A 20,060-nucleotide genomic window follows, 5' to 3' on the forward strand; every position below is an offset into this window, starting at 1 on the left:
TGTGTGTCTAAAAGGAGACCTATTGATTTCCTGTTTGGGGGTTCTGCCACAGAAGTGATCTAAGTCTCACCCGTAAAATTAAACACATAATAAAATAAGTCAGCTTAATCATTAATAATGAGTCTCCACGGTGGAAAGATACACTTTTAATTGTAATCTTTAATCGTTGCAGTGTTTTTTGTTCTAGTTTTATGATATCTTTAATGAGCTCTTACTGTACTGAACCTCCAGAATGACTCTTATATGAAACAGCATGTGATTTTTATTGTTAGTTTTGTTAAGCAATAATGGCTGTAACTGCCGATGCTAGCTACCCACGTCTTCTTCTTTTAATCCATACAACTGCATTTGTTATTCACACATAAATCCTATCACTTAAACACAACAACAACGACCAAAGTTTAAAAATGACAGATGGAGTAGTCGACTAGCACATTACATATTATGGCTTTGGACTTTTTATGTTTTGGCCGCCTGTTTAAATTAACTTTTTTAGGATAATTTGCAACTTAATTCCACGTTTACTGTGTTTACACTCATGGCAAGCTTCATCTGTACAGGAATAAACTGCAGACATAAACCTAACAACCACAGCCAAGCCACTATCTGTAATGAGTTCAAACAAGAAAGAGATAATAACAGATGCCGGAGGATGAGCTGGGGTTGGGGTGACGGCCTCGTGAACTGGGTATGAGGCTGGATTTTACCACGCCGTGTAAACATATCTCATTGTGTCCTCCATTTTTATTGTGGGTTTGACACAGATTCTGGCAAGGTGAGACAGATTGATGAAATATGGACGTCTATAAACACCAAAGCCGGGAGTATTGGCGACAAACGAGGTTGGATTTTCAGATCTGATACTTTAAACAATCCCTTTCTCTGACAAATCCTAAAGTATCTCGGCTGTCAGGAATAATAGGAGATCAAATTTGTACTAAGGTTGCCCTCTACATCCCCTGTCTATCCATTCCCCATAACTGTCACTTTCCAGTACAGTAACACATGGTGCTACATGAGGATGAACATCTAGACTTACTTTTTTAATATGAAGAAATCTCTCACTGATATTGTAGAGAGAAAAGGAAATCTGGATGATAATTGTTTTGATATACTACTATAATACATGTTGTAAAAGGTCCAACATGCACTAATTATACAGAACTGCATGTCTACAATTAGTTTTGAACAAGTAGCGGATATGGCATGTTGGTGTTTGCAGAACGCTTGCGACGTTGTGAAATGTTTACAGAGGCAGGCTGTTAAATAAACTGCACAAATTACAGAGGCAATGTAAGCTCATTCAGCAGCGATGATGCAGTCAAGGGCAGCGGTTATTCGTCTCAGGCTGATCTCCTGATAGAACATGATGCCAAATGCAGACATCCCTTTGGCTCACTGCATTTTGCGCTATAGGCAAGAGTTTGATGTTTGGTTGAGAGGACAGGGCAGCAGCAAAGTGGATGCTTGGAGCGCTTCCAGGGATTAAACTCATGAATCTAACAGCAGCCAGTGGTCATCATGACACAAACACTGCATGGGAGGTAAGGCATGCACAGCGTGGGGTCCTTGGCTTTGGAAAAAAAGGGAAACATTGAAACCATAAAACCATAAACGCCTACAGTCTTTTCTTCCATCTTCATATTGCACATGTTATGTGAAATACATTTGTATTAGATGTGACATATGTTTTGTGGCCCATGTCTCGCTAAAGCTGTGTTTTGATGATGCGTCACCTAATGATGAATAAAAGACACATTTTTATTTTTAATTCCTTATTTTTAAGTCTAGTTCATTACTATAGCCATTTTAAAGTACTGTGGAGAGGAGCTAACCGTTTTTTGTCAGCATGATCACAACTTAATTATCCTGTTATCTCGATAAATCATACTTTCTTTACTTGTGATTGTAATTGCATTATCTTATCACCACAAGATAACACTGAACTGCCAACTTTAATTATGTGACTAAATATGGTTCCTGTCAATTACAACTGTTACGAAAAAGAAATCACATGTGAAACTCATGGCTGAACTTCATGTTGTTTAAGACATGTGATTCCTCGTGAAGTATTGAAATCACATGAAATGTGCCTGAGGTCTTCACTTGAAGGTCTTTCCACAAGTGATACATGTGTGTTGTCTGGGATAAATGCACGCTTCTGTAGGAACAACATCTATGCTTATAGCAACACTAGGGGTAACATGTACTGATAAACTGTATGATTTGAATGTTTGCAAACCTCAGTTTAGCACAAAGCTAGCAAAGTCCCATACTAAATGTGCATATTGCAGCATAACTCTTTCTTCTTGAATTCAGATTCAAACAAAGCAAGTTCAACATCATCGAATCATTAGGCATGCAGATGTGTTCCTCAGGCAACGTTAACAGCAATAATTTATTACATGTACCCGTACGAATGAAATATACCAGATTACAGCGTGTAATCTGGTCAAGGCAGGGCACCGGATAAAGCATTTATAAGCTGCATTAGTTTGATTACTCTAAAACCCCAGCGTTTACAGGCTTGGTTCAGTAATCAGATTCCCTCTATACCTTCTCCAAACAGAATCAGACACCATTAACAGCTCCAAACATCAATGCACCATGTAGCACAGATTAATTCACTTGCAAGGTATTGAAGGGTTCACTTGCAAATCACAACTGTAGCACCCATCCTAAAATCAATGCCTGAGAAAGTATCTTCCGCTACAAGGAAGTAACTAAATTGAAATTCAATGTGATGTACTTAATTACTGTAAAATAGGTGCAGACATATCATGGCTGTTTGCACTGCAGTAGTTTTAGCTATGTCTACCTAATAAAGGGGCATCAGTATTTTATTTGGTCCTATAATATAATATAGAAAGTAGTTGCAGTAGTATAAATCATACATGTGTATCACAACAGGAGGAAGGAGAATATGTGGATTTCATGTAGTTCATAGACTTGAAATAGCCTACAGATACATCAGTTTGAAAAATATTATATTATGTGAGAATAACTAGAAAGTGTCCTGTGAATACATTATCATGAGGCATCAGTAGAAACATGGACTAAAACACATGCTACTTTTCCCTGGCATGATGTTGCCGGTGCATTTATGGTTTTACTTCAAACACAGCCTCCCAAATGTAATTAGCCATTGTCCACGATCCACGGCTTCCAGGGTTTTAACGGAAGCAGGGAGTCTAACTGCAGCCTTATGAAATAGCATGTATTGATTGATTCAAACCCACACTCAACCTCTGACATTGCAACTATTAATCAGGGATTATGCAAATGTGAAGAAAGCGGATGCACACAAACACTTGACTCGTATTATTAAACTTGAACATCGCACGGCAGTTGAAACGCAGCCCCACTGGAACACTAATCCCATTCTTCTTCTATCTTCCTTTTGTTTTTGTCGGTCGTGTGATTTTTTTGTTCTCCTCCTCTCCTTATTTTCCTCCCCTTCTCTCTTTTTTTTCTTCCTGCGCCGTGTTCTGCTGGGGACTGGTGAATGGCAGCCAATGGGAGGGTTGAGTCCCCTCAGCCTTTCAGCCTCCCTGACATCCACAGCGAGAAGTGATGCAGCGCGACTGAGACGCGCAGTTGAGGTGGAACAACGGGCAACACAAGCTGCAGTGAACGGATACACTTGGCTCCGAAGCGCGCATTCGCATCCCAGGGAAACAATTCCTTCCTAGAATAAACTTCATTATCAGGTGAGCGGGTCTTTGCTTACAACTTCTGTGCAAAATGTCGCTTTTTTGACTTCTTCTGTAGCGTTTTTGAGTCGGGTTATTATAGGCTGCGAATGACCTATACGCGAAACAGCTCCTTTTAAGATCTCCCCGTGTGTTTATTCTAATGAAATCGCCAGTGGAGCAAAATCCATACTCGTAATTATTGGAATAGCTGCGGGCTTTGCATTTTAAATGAGTTCCAATCGGAAGTTGTATTTACCGAATTTAAAGCGGTGGTCAATGAATTGCAATCAACTTTTTACATGTTGTTAAATGGCTCTGTGCGTAATTCTCCTGCATGTATACCGAGGCGGAACGTGCCCCTCCGGTACAGAGGCGGTGTGTTTGCCCCGCCGCGCAGAAGTGATGCGAGCATGCGGGCCTGGGCTCTAAACGCACCTTTGCCTTATTTTGTCACACATGAAACTTCATTTTGAAAAAAAAATACGCTTAAATCTATCGGTGGATGTTTTTTTGCCCCCCCTCCCTCTCCTCCCTCTCCTCCGATGATCTTGCTGCAGCCAGTAGCAAATCCACGAGATGCCAATCGATGCAGGTGGGACAGCAGGCTCAGATAAAGGCGGATGCCTGTCTATCTGTGGTTGCCTGCATGCCTTTTATTCTGCTTTCTGATCGACTGAAAGGCCTTGATTCTTTTTTGTATGGATGTGAGGGGAACACTCCTGGAGTTTACTCAAGTTTTCTCAAAACAACATGTCCTCTAGCTTACTGACTACAAGATGATATCAGTGATGTGGCTGTGAATATGTAATGGCATTGCTGAATAATGCAGGCAAGGCTATCAAATAATTAACTCGCCTTCTTTACTCAAAAGTTACAGGTATTGACAGAGGAGGATAAAGAGGTGTGGTGGATCTAACAGGACTTATGCAAGCCTGAAAATTGAATTTAGTGCTCGTGAAAAAGTTGTGTCCTTCCTGTTGCCTGCAGATTGCTCCATGGTTGTTATTACGCTGGCTCAATGTAAGCCTGAGGTAATATGCCTGAAGGCGGCCAAGAAGTTGTTTGGGGGTGTTTTCAAGCTATCTGGGGAATATTCCGCAATAATCACTGCTCTGCTCACATACTTTTTGAATAACAAACAAGAGAGAGATTCATGCTGGCTGTGCAAAGGAAAATACATGTGTGAAGAGTATAGGTTAACTACATTGCATTGTCTTCTTTTCTTTTTCTATTGGAACAACTTCCTGCTTGTTTTTTTAAAAAGCAGAGAGCAGCCTGGTGAACAGAGATTGTCTGAACCAGAACAGGTTTTGTGGTCCAGGTTTTTCACACGCTGGTTTGAAGTTCAGAGATGAAAGGGACAGAGTAGAATCTGTGGCTGATCAAAGTCATACAGAAAACACGGCAGGTACTGAATATTTAAAGGCTCTGCAAATACAGTTCCTGTGTGTGTGTGTGTGTGTGTGTGTGTGTGTGTGTGTGTGTGTGTGTGTGTGTGTGTGTGTGTGTGTGTGTGTGTGTGTGTGTGTGTGTGTGTGTGTGTGTGTGTGTGTGTGTGTGTGTGTGTGTGTGTGTGTGTGTGGGGGGGGGGGGGGCAAACAGTAGCCTACAGCAGTGTACTGTATATGTACTTATGGTCAGTATGGGTCAGAGGTGTGTGAGCACTTGGTTTGAAGACATTCAAAGTGCGGAACGGACATGACAGGCAGGGGAATAGACACATAAGAGCCATCTGCATTTCTTAAACCTGAGATAACAAGAGCCACTCCCTCATATTTCACCCCCCCCCCCCCCCGGGTCATGTGCAGCAGCTTAGGGGATACTTCAGAAAAGCTTCAATCTGCCCTGTCTGGCCCTGTGACGTCACGGGATGGCGGGTTTACCCGAAGGCCAGACCACGATGACCGGTGACCCGAGTTGATTACATTATTTGTGCTCCAGATGGGCGACATCATTCTGATGTGTCCTGCTCATAATATTGAGCGTTTCTGGTCCTCTCTTCTGCAGCATCTGGAGCTAATCAAATCATATTCCAGTATACTGCTGGAGCAAACTCTGATCCCCTATGGGAATGCCTACATGCAGCACTTCTCCTCCTCTGTGTGTGTGCTTGGTTACTTGTGGACATTTGTTGAGCCCATATGCACCGCAAGTGGCTCCTAATATGTGTATGTTGCGCTTACAAATGTTTAAAGTCTGTTGCAGAGAGCACCCCTGGGCATTGTAGTTCACTAGATGCACCTTGTTGTATGATGTGATAATAAATCATGACGTTGTTTGTACTGCGAGTGCTAAGGGATTCCTCCTAAGATTTTTCCTGTGCCAAGTATTTATCTGGAGTTGCCAGCCAACAGGGCTTCTCTTTTTTCCTTTTTATTTTCCTTTCTGTCTCTAGAACAATAGCTCTGCTGTATAGGACAGACTTTGCCTGGCCAGTTTGTGAAGAATGACCGTTTTGACTTTTTCCCTCACAGAGACATTGCGTCTATTTCTCGCTGTGTCTTGTGACCATCAGAGCAAATCTCCTGCAGGCACAAAGGCAACTTGATAACTGCTCCTTGTAATGAGACAGATTCCCTTCAGAGATGCCTATTTACAGAGCAGTCACAACCGCAAATTCAAAGAAACCTAAAAGACGTATTTCTCACCCACCAAACCACAGAGGCAGAGACCGTGACGTCTGTTTTTACTTAAATAAACTCTTTGCAGGAGCCGGTGTCACCTTCTCCTGAAGGTCGACCTTAGTCTCAAATTGAATTTGCTACGACAAAAAAAGACGCTAGAATTAGACGGGATACGGTTAAGCCACAGCAAGGATGTTTCTCGACAGGTTTCAGCTCAAGGGATTTGAGAGCTGGACGGAGGCCTGGAGAGTAGAACGTCGCTGTATGTCTGCCTAAATCCCAGAAAAGGCCTGTTTTTCTCACTGTGTGCTGAGAAGATAAATACACATGGATCAGACCATTTGCACCTCACTTAACAATGGGTAATTATCTCTGCATGCTTTGTGCAGGAGAACACCAATTACACAGAGATATACTCATAAATCTATTTTGAAAATGGTAGGACTGGGATATGGTGTGTGTGCGGTGCAACCCGGTATCACGGCAAGACGTGAACATGTGACGATTTACCATGCTGGGAGACGTGAATATGTCACGGTTTTGTCCCTTCAAAACGTGACAGTTACACGGTATTGTTAACCCATGTTAACCAGTGGAGAAATACCCGTGTTCATGGTGTTCACTTACCGCACAACGTAACATACAGTAATTCCACAACCACATAAATTGATTAACATCGATTTAGCTGGGGCAACACAAATAAATTAATTAATGAATCTACTGGTTTCATAATTTGAACCAAAAGTGGTGCATTTTGCACTATTTTTTATTTATCTTTATTTATTTTCTTATTATGTCCTATTTATATTATGTTGCACTGTTGGAGGAGCTCGGGATCTAAGATTTGAAATGCTAAAATTACACTGTAGCTAGCATCTGATAACAAAAACCCTTGACCCTTGAACCTTAGTGGTGTTTATTTTCAGTTGCTAAGCGATCACACAACGTCACGTCCGGTCAGAGGTCGCGTTAACCGAATATTTTCCGTCTATGACGGATTTTTTTTAACAATGACGGACAAATCTGAAAGCAGTCCGTCATTTTGACAGATTAGAACAAACTCGGAACAGCGCCAACGTTTCCCCGCAGCGAGGCTCCGGTATTATGCCGTGTTATGCATGCCCTCCAAAAAGGAAATGATACCGTTTCCAAACCTAACTGTGCCGTACAAATCATTGAAATGTCTGTGAGTTTTGGCTTTACGCTGTGCACGCTCCCGCAAGGTGCAGCAGCCATGCATAACACGGCGCATATGAACTGTCCCCCCCCGTTGACAGTTCACGAGCATGCTTTCCCCCCCCCCCTCGTCAGAGTTGTGTAAAGGCCGACGGGTAATTCTGGATTTTGACGAAAGTTTTACGATCCTGTCCGTCAAAATGACAGCGAAAAAGTCTAGCGCAACCTCTGCGTCCGGTATTTCCACAACAACACAAATGGATTAACATCGTAGCCTTTGTTTCTGCTAAAAGAGGTGTCGACCAGCTAGAGCCACAAGAAAATCGGCGAAATCGAGTGTGACGATTAAAAAATAAATTAAAAACATCTAATTTTGACAATAAAAACCGACCAATAGGCGCGGTAGACCATTTGCTTGGCACTTCCGGGTATTTCTCCATGTTAACAATACCGTGTAACTATCACGTTTGAAGGGGATTAACATCGATGTAATACATGAATGTAGCCTTTGTTTCTGCTGAAAGAGGTGTCGACCAGCTAGAGCCACAAGAAAATCGGCGAAATCGAGTGCGAGGATTACAAAATAAATTAAAAACATCTAATTTTGACAATAAAAACTGACCAATAGGCACGGTAGAGCGTTTGCTTGGCACTTCCGGGTATTTCTCCACTGGTTAACATGGGTTAACAATACTGTGTAACTGTCACGTTTTGAAGGGACAAAACCGTGACATATTCACGTCTCCCAGCATGGTAAATCGTCACATGTTCACGTCTTGCCGTGATACCGGGTTGGTGCGGTGGGAATGTATAGATGAAGCTGATAGTATACAGTGCATACTCAAAGAGTGGCTGTTAAGAGAAGAGTCCGGCTTCATACAGTATGGCACACTAGGATGGATGTGACTATGAAATCACTTAGATTCATGTCTTTGGGGTGGGAGACAGAGTAAATTGCTGCCAATGTTGAATAATGCAGTGTGCCAACAGCTTTTTTCTCTCCCTCTTCCTCCTCAAACTGTGGCTTGGCTCCACAGCTTTTCTAATTATGAAGTGGCTGAGAGATAGCTTCACAACTCCGATACTGTAGTGATGGTGAGGGGAAGCTGGCCGAATAGCAATCTAACTGAATTACCAACAAAGCCTGACAGACTTGTGGAGTTTAGTGAACACATTTGCAAAAAGTAACATCCCTACCTATTCCGTCGCAGAAATGTAGACACACACATAGGATAACATACACATTTTGAATTAAGCACACAAAAACACACACAGGCACAAATGCAAGCAAACAAACACAGTAGAAAGAGGCAAGGGGTACAGTTTAACAAGATATATTAGTCACCCAGGAGGCAGCAGAAAGCCAGGCGTCCTCAGTGTACAGCAGACTGTCTGACAGTGGGAGATAGTGATTTACAACAAAGCCCTGTAGACCATGGCACAATTTCAGAGTTTCTGAAATGACACTGGTAAAGCGGGGCCATGAAAGTATATACACTAGCTACGTCTCATTTCTTACACCATTTGCCCCGGGAAGGGGAGGGTGCAGAGGGAAGGGGCAGATGACAAATGCAGTGTTGTAGCTACCACACAATGACGAGTTCAGCCTGGCAGTTGGATTCTGTTTTCGATGTGTCATCTACAATATGAGCAAAAACGAGAAGGAATCTACCTTCAAGGATGTTCCCTCTTTCTTAAATGCGAGGTGAAATCGATTTACTGACCCTGCGAGGGTACTGTTAAGGTTTGGATTGGATTTAGAATTAAATCTCTATATCCAATATGTGGGCGGTGGGAACAATAATCATATAATAGTGGAAATCACTGATCACTATCAAAATCTAATCAACTGGTCCTTGGCTGGCGGCTGATCTCCCTGCACCAAATTTCATGGACATTTGTTCATGAGCTTTGCAGACACCCTGCTGATTTACAGATTAACTAACAGAGGTGACAATGCAACTTCCTTAACAGAGCTACAAAATGTACCACCTATGCAACACGAGTAATGCACTTTACCAGAAATTAAATGTATTGTAAGAGACAATTTGCTAATCTACAGAAGAGGATTAGGGCCACATACATTTTTTTTTTGGGATGATTTGGAAAAAAAATGTGTTTTTTTTGTTCTGAGAAAAAAGTCTGAAATCTGACTTTTTTCTCCCAAAAAAAATTACGTTTTTTTGTTCTGAGAAAAAAGTCAGAATTCTGAACAAAAACAAAAAGTCAGAATTCTGAACAAAAAAAAACGTTTTTTTTTCAAATCCTCCCAAAAAAAAAATCATGTGGCCCTAATCCTCTTCCGTACTAATCATGCGTTGAGAGTGGGGGAGTCTCTAAAATAATTAAATGTATATAACTATTGATCTACACAAACTTGAAAGATATGCATTTGATTAATTAATTAATACTATCATCAAAAATGAGCTTTTTCTATTCTTTTTGATTGTGGTATTCTGTCCAAATGTCCTCCTCCCATCCTGAATATATTTACACTTTTTCCTTTAGAAGATACAAGTTATTCCTCTTCAACTTTTCTGGCAATATATATGTTTTGGAAAGGGATAAAATAGTGTCCTTTATGACTTGTGTGTGTTTCAGTCATGGTTTGAGGTAGCTAGTGCAGGAGGAAGAGTGTGAGTGAGTGCAGCAGACAGATCATGTCCGCAGGTCCTGCCGTTCCTCTCTAGTTGGATCCCTGTCTTTGCAAAGCCCACAGGCTTAACTCGGGCTGCAGTAAGTGGACTGAGGAACGCTAAACACTGTCTGGGGGAAGGCTGCTGAACATGACAGCCAGTTAATAAGTGTATGGAAGACGAGCAAGTGCATGAAGGATTGGAGGGGGTGGATGGACAGGGGCAGCATTGTCTGTCTGACTGTTGAGACTTTGGTGAAAGCAAAGGGAATGAGAGGGGAAGATTGGTCAGGAAAGGAGGATAATATTGACTGTCAGATGACGAGAGGGTAATAGGGGATCAGAGAGTCCAGCCACAGGACAATGAGCATTAGCGCCTGACTGGAATACAATGAAGACAGTGGAGAAAGGGATGGGTTTTTGACAACAGAAGGGAGAGTTAAAAAAAAAAAGAGTGTAATGTTTGTTCCAACTAGAGAGAGGTGTGGCGAACGAAGGCGATAATGATGCTTACTTTACCCCCGCAGTGAGAGCTGTCAGCTCCAGGCGACACAGGCTGGTGGGACACGGCCGCGATGCCACTCGGTGTGTTAACCCCCCAGACATCACCGACAGTACAGTATGTGATAGATTGCAGGTGTGTAATTACATGTGTGTGTGTTTTTGCAAGTGTGAGCGCCGGGGCACGGCAGGGCTGTTTGTGGTCCTTGGAGCGTGCGTGTGCATATTGAGGCGCGTCTTTGTGTGACTTTTAGCGTGTCAATTTTTGTTGGCAGCGGTGAAAGCAGAGTGATGTGATTTTCCCCTCTAACAGCCTCCAGGAGTAATGATCCAGGTTATTGCAGATGACGTGTAACACCTCAACCCAGCGGGCATTGGCGCTGCAAAAACCTGTCCTTATAGGTTAGACTTCAGGGAGACGGTTGTCTTGGTGGCAGCGTTGTGCACACAATTCCTCCGTCTCCCAAACCTGTCACCTTCAGACGGGCCCCTCCTTATGTGGATAATGGTCTCCTGTCTATGCCGTGAATGATATCTGGACTCCATTGTGTACCCGTTTCCTCAGCTGTGCTATTGTCCTGCAGAATGCCTTTGTGAGCTTTTCTTTTTCTTTCATTTGGTGCAGGTACAATGTGCAAGCTGTATTCTAAGGTGCTGTAAATGAACAGACAAACACATCCGCAAAAGGTCCTATTTGCTTTCAATCCCCAGAGGGAAAAAGAGATGTTTCTGCCATTGTTCTGCTACTTTTCAAAACATTAGGATGGTTCCCTGTGAACGAGAGGAATAGAATCTAGACCTCCCGCACAAACTACCTGCCGAATCAAAGCGTGCGTAGCATTCTGGGACTGTATATTCCTCAGGGAAGGACACAATACAAGCTTTCTGCAGCAACACGGGACACAGAGTAATAACAGCGCGGTATTGTTTTGGGCTGGATATTACCCAGGGCATCTCTCAGACAGTAGGGGAAACCTGTCCTCTTTGAGAAAAGGTCATTCTTTGAGAACCCCAACAGCTGAACACTGTGCTTTGACATGAATAACTGACAAACGCACGTGTATGGGTCTCGCAGACCTCCAATTACTGTTTCATGCCGCTGTCCATCAAAGACAAATGGGGCAGGACCTGCCATAGGACCTTCAAGTTTCCAAAACAGGCAGCCTCAGAGTCCACCCTGTGCAGGAGGAGCTGCAAGCACTCTGCAATAATTGAGTTTGATCTAATGAAGGTAATGCCAAACTTGGGTTATTGCTTGCCTGAGGACAATGCGAGACAGTTGAATTCATTGCTTGGAAAGATGCCTCGGGAATTTCTTTGAAATGTAAAAATTGCATTAAACATTCCATTTGTATTAATTATGTTGTGCCTCTTATTAACATTGGCATGCTTAGCAGCAGCAGCGGTACTGCCGGTAGAACGGGGCTTAGAGCAGCGCTCCAAGCAATAATATTAGAGGCAACCATCCATGCCTGAGGCACACTAACACTGCCTGTGATGTCACTGAAGAAGTGACTATAGCTTTATTCTGAAGCATTGTGTCTAGACCTTTGGTCCTACGAGACATCAGTCACTCAAGGTACTCACCACTGGATTCAATTAATCAAAGCTTTAATTCAATCTGATGGTCAGGCCTCCCAGCTCTAAGCCTTTGAGTGGGTTTTAAGAGAGATGGAGTCTACTGGTGTACGGCCCGGTGTGGATTTAATGACTCTCCAGAGGTCATAGGTTAGACTCGCAGAGGTAGTTGGAGTGGTAACTTGGGTCTAGAATGAAACACAAACACAAATATATAAGCTTGCACTTGTGAATTTGGGAAAATGTGCCAAGAAGTAGACCTGCACATTCAGCTACTCACCATCAGCTTCCACCAGAAACACAGGGAGAATCCTATATGTGTGTTCATGTGTGTGCACGGACACCCACAGAATACAATGTCAGAAGCCGACCTACAGTAGCAGGAGCAGACAGTTGTGAAATGCGGTGCGGATCCTCCTCAGTCTCATAAATAATGGACATTGGTGAAGCATCTGTCAACTTTTCTGTCAACCCTGTTCCAGATGGGAGTCAGACAGGCCAGGTCAGAGCAGCGTGTTACATACACATACAAAACCTCCATCCAGTGTGTCTTATGCACCCGCACCATGTTTACATCAGCACACTGACACCCGCACTCACCTCCGAGCCTCTGCTGATTTATTAGGTCCTGCACCTATCCTCCTCGACCATTTCTTCTTGGACCTGCTCTCCACTCACACACAGAATGTAATCATCGCGAGCAAAAGTGCAAGCATGCTCTGAAGACCTCCCCTTGGTTCCATAAATAAAAGAGTAAAAAATACATTTCTATCTAAATACACAAATCTCTCAGAGTAAGCCCATCAGTAGCACCTCATCGCAGGGTGGTGGGGAAGTGATAAACACACACCTCCACTGCCTTCAGTGTTTGTTGACTTAAATATGGCACCGCTCGCTTCACACTAAACACTTGCTGTGAGTTCCTCTCCCAAAGTAGCCGCGGACATCTGGCTCAGAGAATTCTGGATGTGTTGACAACAGTCACAAGAGCCAGGAAAGGGACAGTGAGCAAGCAAACGAGCGAAACCTGGGGTGTGTGCACTGGAACACATTTCAACAGCGGCTGGGTCTCTGTCTTGCTTCCCTTCCCTTCTGGCAGCTGGGTGGTAGGATGGGTGGATGGGGTGCTGCCGGGTGGCGGTTACTGTACGGCTGCTTTATGGACTAAAGCACTGTCTTCCCGGCCTCGTCGTAATAGAGGATTCAGCTCATAAAGCAGCATCATGATTTGCAATAAGAAGAGTTAGGGGAGAGTAATGAAGGTGTAAATCAACTGAGCCATTCTTTTTTTCCTTCTACTTCTTTTAATCTGACATTGGCAGTATCTCTCCCGCACTCTCTTTTTTTTTTCTTTTTTCTGTCTGCTCCCTCCAACCCGGCTTCACCCCCCCCCCCCCCCTCCTTTTCTCTCTCCCTTTGCAGTAATGGAAAGCCTGGCACTCTGTAATAAAGCAGAGTGAGCAGCAGTATTAGTAAACAGTCTCTGCAATCATTCAGCCAAGTCCAACTCCTTTATTTTAGTGTGTGTGTGCGAGGTGTTTTTTATACCCCCGTGTGGTATTAGGGATGTGGGCGCGGGGGCTAATGAATGAGGAGGAATGAGGAGTATTTCATTCTAGCCTGGGAGAGGGAGAGGCAGGGAGTGTTTGTTGGGGCTCCTCATAAGAACGCCTTTGTTTTCATTTTTTCACAGAGGTTCTGGACAAAAAGCCTTCTTCTTCTTTTCAATGGCAGCGTTGGGAATGTAAATGCCAATGTGTTGCACACAAGCTTTGCAAAGAGGAATAGGACCACACAGCCACCAGCAGGTCACCGTGGCTTGCCTCTCTCACTGGCCTTCCCTTAAATAAAGTCCGATTTTTTAAACGGAGTCATGAGTTGGTTTGGAAAGCAGTCATCAAAAGAGAGGGTCCAATACCCCTGAGTTAAAATGCCCAGCTTGGAATCATGTTAAAATGTTCATTCCTCGCTCCAAATCGATCGTATGGGTCCCTGCTCTCCAATATCCATGGTCACCTTTGCTATAAAGTAGGGTATTACTTATTTAATGCAGTGGGGTTTCATTCTGTGACCACTGAGGAGAGGAAGGAAAAGAAATGTATCTAGTGACCTCAAACACAAAGAAATGATGGCCGAGTATAATGAAAGAAGTGGCCTGAATTTTCAATACATATCAGTTCATGAGCGAGATTGGTTGCTTGAAGTCCGCCCATGACATTGGGTTGAATTATTTTCCTCGTCTGCCTTTTTAACTCCTGGTGCCCAGCGTGGTCACGTTAATGCAGTATTGATTGTTTATCTGCAATGCTGTTGGGGGAGGAAAAGGGAGGAGACAACGGTTTTGACTACTGGTTTTGAATCTGGGGGTAAAACGAGGTGCCTGAACATATCCTATCTGGCAATAGTCCAAGTGTGAAATGGGAAATAGAAACTGGGGTGAAAACGTCAGTGCAATGTGGCCGCTGCTCGATAAGGCTGTCTCCTGTCTCCGAATAATTCAATCTCCTGCTCCGACCATTCTGGTAACTTGCTGGTGCCAACGTCGCCGTCCACCCACTCTCTGCCCCTGGGCCCGGAGCCCATATGGCCGGCTACAGTGTCTCTCCGTGACCTATGGCCGGGGCCTGTTGTTCAGCCAACCCCCCCCGAGGAGCTTGGTAATTACAAATAAGCTGGAAGTCACACCAGCCACGAGAAAAGGTGAGTGTGATTAAGGATGTGTGTACAGCAAAGTTCAAGGGGTGCTCCAGTGGCATGCCAGCATATTGAATCGTGCGTCTCGGCAGGGCTCGGGAATCAAATGCTAACTTGGATCAATCAGGCTTCTTTGTTCATTAGAGTTCCCAGGAGTGGCAATAAAAAAAAAGCAACCCATCACAGCGCTCATTCCAATGATGAGGCCGACGTCCCTCAGGGGTAACTAGCCGAGGTAAATAAACATGAGTCACAGTTAAGGTCGGAGGAGATCATGGTCGTCTGTTGTTCATCTCAGAGGACGCCTGAATCTGTTTTTGACGTGATCGGATTGAGAATTGTGCCCTCTTTTAAGCAGCAATACTGCAGGGATTCATTTAAAATGCACGGCAACAAATGAAAAGCCAGCATCCCCTTTTCATTTCTTGAGGAGCATTGCTAACAAAATATGTATTTATACAAGGCATTCAAATTCAGATGCCATCACAAATTGTGTGGCTTATTATTGAATCATATTCATACAATTACTTTCATTTGTTTTTATCCCAAGGCTGGGCTGATACCCTGGCAGAAGTCCTGCCTGTGACAAATGGCTTTCTTAACACTCGAATGCCTCAGTGGTTTTAGTTGGGTGCAGTTTGAGAGAATTTTGTCCAATTTAAGAACAGTCAAAAGCCATAGTATCAGTGGGCGTCATAGCTTATGAGTGTGTGTGAAGCCTCTGGTATTAATAATGTAAAAACGGTTGCTCCAAAGTGTCGCTGTGTTGTTTTATGGTGGGCGTCCAGGAAAGGTCATTACTCTTAGTCGAGGTGGAGACACATTTCGTCTGTGCAGCCTTTTATTAGGGCCATATTTTAGGTGTGTGATGTCTTTGTTTTAGCCTCATGTATTATTTAGTGTTGGTTTGACAATTGTGTTTGTAGCTGTCTTGTTACTGACCCGCTGTTACAGTCGATATATGCTTGAATGGAAATGTTTCTCCACGTCGCTCCCTCTCAAGTAATTGTCACAACGGGGAGACTGAGACAAACGTGGGAACACAACTCCTTCACCGATTTTCAATTCACTGCGCCAAGTTTGACCTTTGTGTAGCCCAATCAATGCATCTGCTTCCAGAGACGCACTATTCGTTTAAAAACAACAGCTGTGACGTGATCTAATATCATGGTAAGCCAGTATTACAAAGGAACGTTTTTCATCAAGAATAATAGCTTTTAATGATTTCATTTATTGTGAATATTATTTGGCCTTTTGCTCCAGTGTTCAAGGCTAAATGTAAAGAATGTGTGACTTGTGCTTCACTGAACATGGCACACACACAAACACTTGGGAGGCAAACATTGATTTGCATAGAGACGGAGGCTCCCATAACCACCAGTGTGTTACCACAAAGGCCTCAGTGGGGAAAGCAGGAAGCCGCCAGTCCCTCCACTGAGACTCCCCCCATCCTCCCTTCCCTCCCTCTCTCATTGTCAACCCCTCAGAAGAAAGCTGTGTAAGACCACACGGCCGCTGGTGACAAAACATGTGCTCTGGTGAACACACAGGAAAGCAAACAACCGAGGATGTCTCATCTGCTAACGTGTCACCGGATGAATGCCATTAAGCTATTATTTATTTGCTCTTTATGTGCGAGGACGTCTCGTGCCCATTTGTTCTGTTGTCGAGCGAGGATGACCACATCTGTTTTCTACCGGCGCACTAGGCGTTATTAATCTTTGCAAAAGGACATTTAGCGAAATCAAACCTCCATTTATTAGCCCCCAGCGCGGGATTGGAGAACTGGCGAGGGGAGATAATGACTTTAAGCTCCCAGGTCAATTAATTCGGAGGAGTGGAATCAGAAACTGCACGCTAAAAAGTGAGAGTCTGTTGTTTATGATGACACAGTTCAGAGCCATATTTCAGGGCTGAAAGTCATTATTTGGCACTAGAGTTGGAACAAAATGATGCTTCCCTAATATACTAACTAAGAGAATCTGGAGTGACTTCACAGAAGAGGGACGCTTTAAAATAATCTGCTGAGGGGATCCTCTTCAACTGCCGCCTCGCTCGGTGGTAAACACAGACATGAACACTGGTGCGAGTTCATAAAATCCCATCTTTGATTTTTGTCAAAGTGACAACAGGGAGAAAGAAAAAGGGGGTGAGCTGAAAAACATAGCTCTGTTTGGAGAGCTGGCAACCCACAATTTAGTCCAGACTGTGTAGACGTAAAATCAAGTGCACTAGAGGAAGGGTTACTTCAGGAGCCCTCGGTGGGTTCTAAACTGGGCCACTCAGACAACGATTGTGAGAGCCTCGGACTGAGTGATGCAGGCTCTGCTGAATGATGGCACGGTGGAAATAACTAGAAAACAGGGAAAATAGGGGGCTCTCATTGACTTGGCCCAGATTGTATGATTTATATGGGTTATTTGGTATGCATTTGGGCAGCCAGGCAAGGTAATGTGTTTGCAGTGAGCTCTGGAGCGGTGCAGCGGGATGAATGTTGTGGGCACACCCCCGCATCTGACAGGGATAGTTGGAGCTAATTTGTTTGGATTCAGTCAAAGGCAACGTCGCACATACCTGCATGTCATGTATGATCAGGAAATTGATGACCACAATTTGAGGGTTATGTACCAAAAGCCTTATTTGTCCTTGTTGTTTATTTTTCAATTTTTCCTAAGTAATGTGCAGATTAACATTTGAAAATGTCCTTTTTGTTTAGAATAAATTGAAATGTTGGCAACACATCGAGAAAGTTAATGTGCTATTTAGAAGCAGAAAGGGGGACTTACAGAACCGTTAACTAAATCTTGGTGCTATTCCAGTGTTGTAGGTTGAATCCTAATTTGGACTAGAGGACTCAGGTGTTTTGCAGTACAGTGCTGACATTCAGTGAGGAATTCGCTTCAGCTTTGCATTCCAATTTGACTGGGGATTTTCAGATGTTTATTTGCATCCATTTTATGATGATGATTTTGCCCTCCTCAATCAGTAGATGTTTTTTATCTTCCTTTGTGGTAATAGGCCCCATCTGTCTGAAATCTCCTTTTTAGTGATCAATTTCCGCGCCTTAATCTGTGAGGCGTGTGTCTGTGTATGTTACATTAGAGTGGGTGGAAGTTATTTTCAAGACAATGCGGCAGTATGTCTAGACGCTGTTTCTCAGCTGAACAAAACATCAATATATATTGACAGAATTCTGTTTGGTCGCATCTGTATCCATGTTGCTGCAAAGACAAGGGACACACGGTTTTTTTGCCCACATTTGGAGAGCAAAAGTTCATCCAGCGACCCACTTTTTGGTTTATTAGCCATCAGGGAACTCTGTTGTGAACCACTAACCCACATGGGCAACCAGACAAATGGAGAGCCCCAGATTTGGGTCGAGCGTACTGTTTTGCACTTGGGAATTTAGCTGTACATTTCTTCAGCGAGCGGCATAACATGAGTTGTGAATGACACCTTCTCTGAGGCTGAGCTCTCCTCACAAACTGAGGCGAGGTGGAGAAAGGGGGTGAGGTAGGGGAGGAAATGAGGAAGACAACGAGAGTAGATATGGTGGAACAACCTGCTGCTGACACCTCCACACATTAGCAGCCTTTAAGGGTCTCCTCTGTGGATTGTAACATGACAACGTTACCTGTGGCACCAGTGCCCAACCTTCCCCCCACCCATCTCCTTTCCCTATCTCGCCCCCACTCTTCTCCGTTGCTCGTCCCCCTGGCTGACATTCTCTTCTCTTACTTTTAATTGCACCCCCGGGGCTCTTTCTGGGTTGCTGTGGAAGTCTTTGGCTCAACGGGCGCGATAGGGTGCTTTGCCGTGTCGCTCATATCTCTCGTTAGGGAAGAGAAAATAAAAACAGAAAGAGAAGGGGGGGGGGGTAGAAAGGGGGGAGAGGAGAGATGTAGGCCTACTCTGAGAGGTCACTCCCAAGTCTAGATTAGGCTAAAATAGCACCCAGGCCTATTGTGTAACAGCACATGTGCACTGGAAAGGCCATTAGCTGGCCAGATCTGATATGTATTGACAAATGCATTTGTGTGACTCTCTGCACCCCTGTCTCTATCTTCGTGGCCCTGTGTTCGATAAAACCAATAGATACATTTAATAGCTAATAGTCCTGATTCAAAATGTTATCCCAAGCAATTCTTTGAGCGTATAATCATGGGGCATTTGAATATTGGCAGCATACACATTAATCTTGCTTACCCAGGAACCATGCACAATGCAGTATCATTGCTCGATGGGCAACTCCACACAATCTGTGACAGGCAATTTAAAGCAATTTACTTTTTTCATTTTTTCATCAAGCACTTTTTTTTAATGCAATTAAATGGCACATGATATGAAGTGAAGACGGGGCAGGCGAGAGAGCGAGACAAAGAGAGAGTGAGCGTGTGTGTAAAGAGGGAGAAAATAAAGGCAGCCTTGTGCTCGTTGTAAACACTGCCTCTTAACTGGGAAAATATAATTATGGTGTCATGTTCTATTACACACCTTCATTATGACGATGGTGCTCCCTGAGAAAGTGAACAGCGACCTTTTCAAAAATCCTCTCCAGCGACAGGGATACATGGAAGATGGCTCTGCAACAGAAACACACTCACTTTTTCCATGTCACCTTCTTTACAAATCGTTTCACTCTTGTTTCTATGTCTTTAAAGGAGCATTCAGGTTTATAGGTGTATGGTTGGTGGTTATGTTCCATTGGTTTAAGTAACATTGCACCACCACGACTGACTTTGCAAGGTTTATTCAAAGGAACAGAATGCCAATGCAGAAATGTCAATAATAATCAGTAATACAACTTTGCCATTAACTACAGTAATTACAAAGGTCAAAGTTGAACCAGGGCTTCAGTCTATGGATGCCTAACAGATTATGTTTCTTCTCCCACTGCTCGTGTTTCATGACCTTCTGTCATCTAACCACTGTTTCTAAGTATTTACTGTTATTATTAATCTAGGTAATAAACATGTTGCCGTGGAAAGCGTACATGAGTATTACAAAATAGATCAAAGTCCTAAAAAATTGGAAATCCTCGCTCAGTCTTTCTTCCGACTTCACTCTCATACATCACAAATATAAAGAGGCAGGCATTTTGTCGTACTTTTTGTCGGCTACATGTGGCAGCATAGCATTCTTAACCCGATGTGACAT

General features: G+C 43.5%; 1 protein-coding gene across 1 annotated transcript in view; it reads left to right on the forward strand.

The window, feature by feature from the left end:
• Nucleotides 1-3,426: 3,426 nt before the first annotated feature.
• The window catches only part of LOC117537801 (cadherin-6-like), a 54,342-nt gene continuing 37,708 nt past the window's right edge, over nt 3,427-20,060 (forward strand). The window contains exon 1 of the mRNA XM_034203174.1: nt 3,427-3,710. The gene's annotated coding sequence lies outside the window, so the exon portion shown is untranslated. The remainder of the gene's footprint in view (nt 3,711-20,060) is intronic.

This window comes from Gymnodraco acuticeps, unplaced genomic scaffold (assembly GCF_902827175.1).
Source record: "Gymnodraco acuticeps unplaced genomic scaffold, fGymAcu1.1, whole genome shotgun sequence".
Classification (NCBI taxonomy): domain Eukaryota; kingdom Metazoa; phylum Chordata; class Actinopteri; order Perciformes; family Bathydraconidae; genus Gymnodraco; species Gymnodraco acuticeps.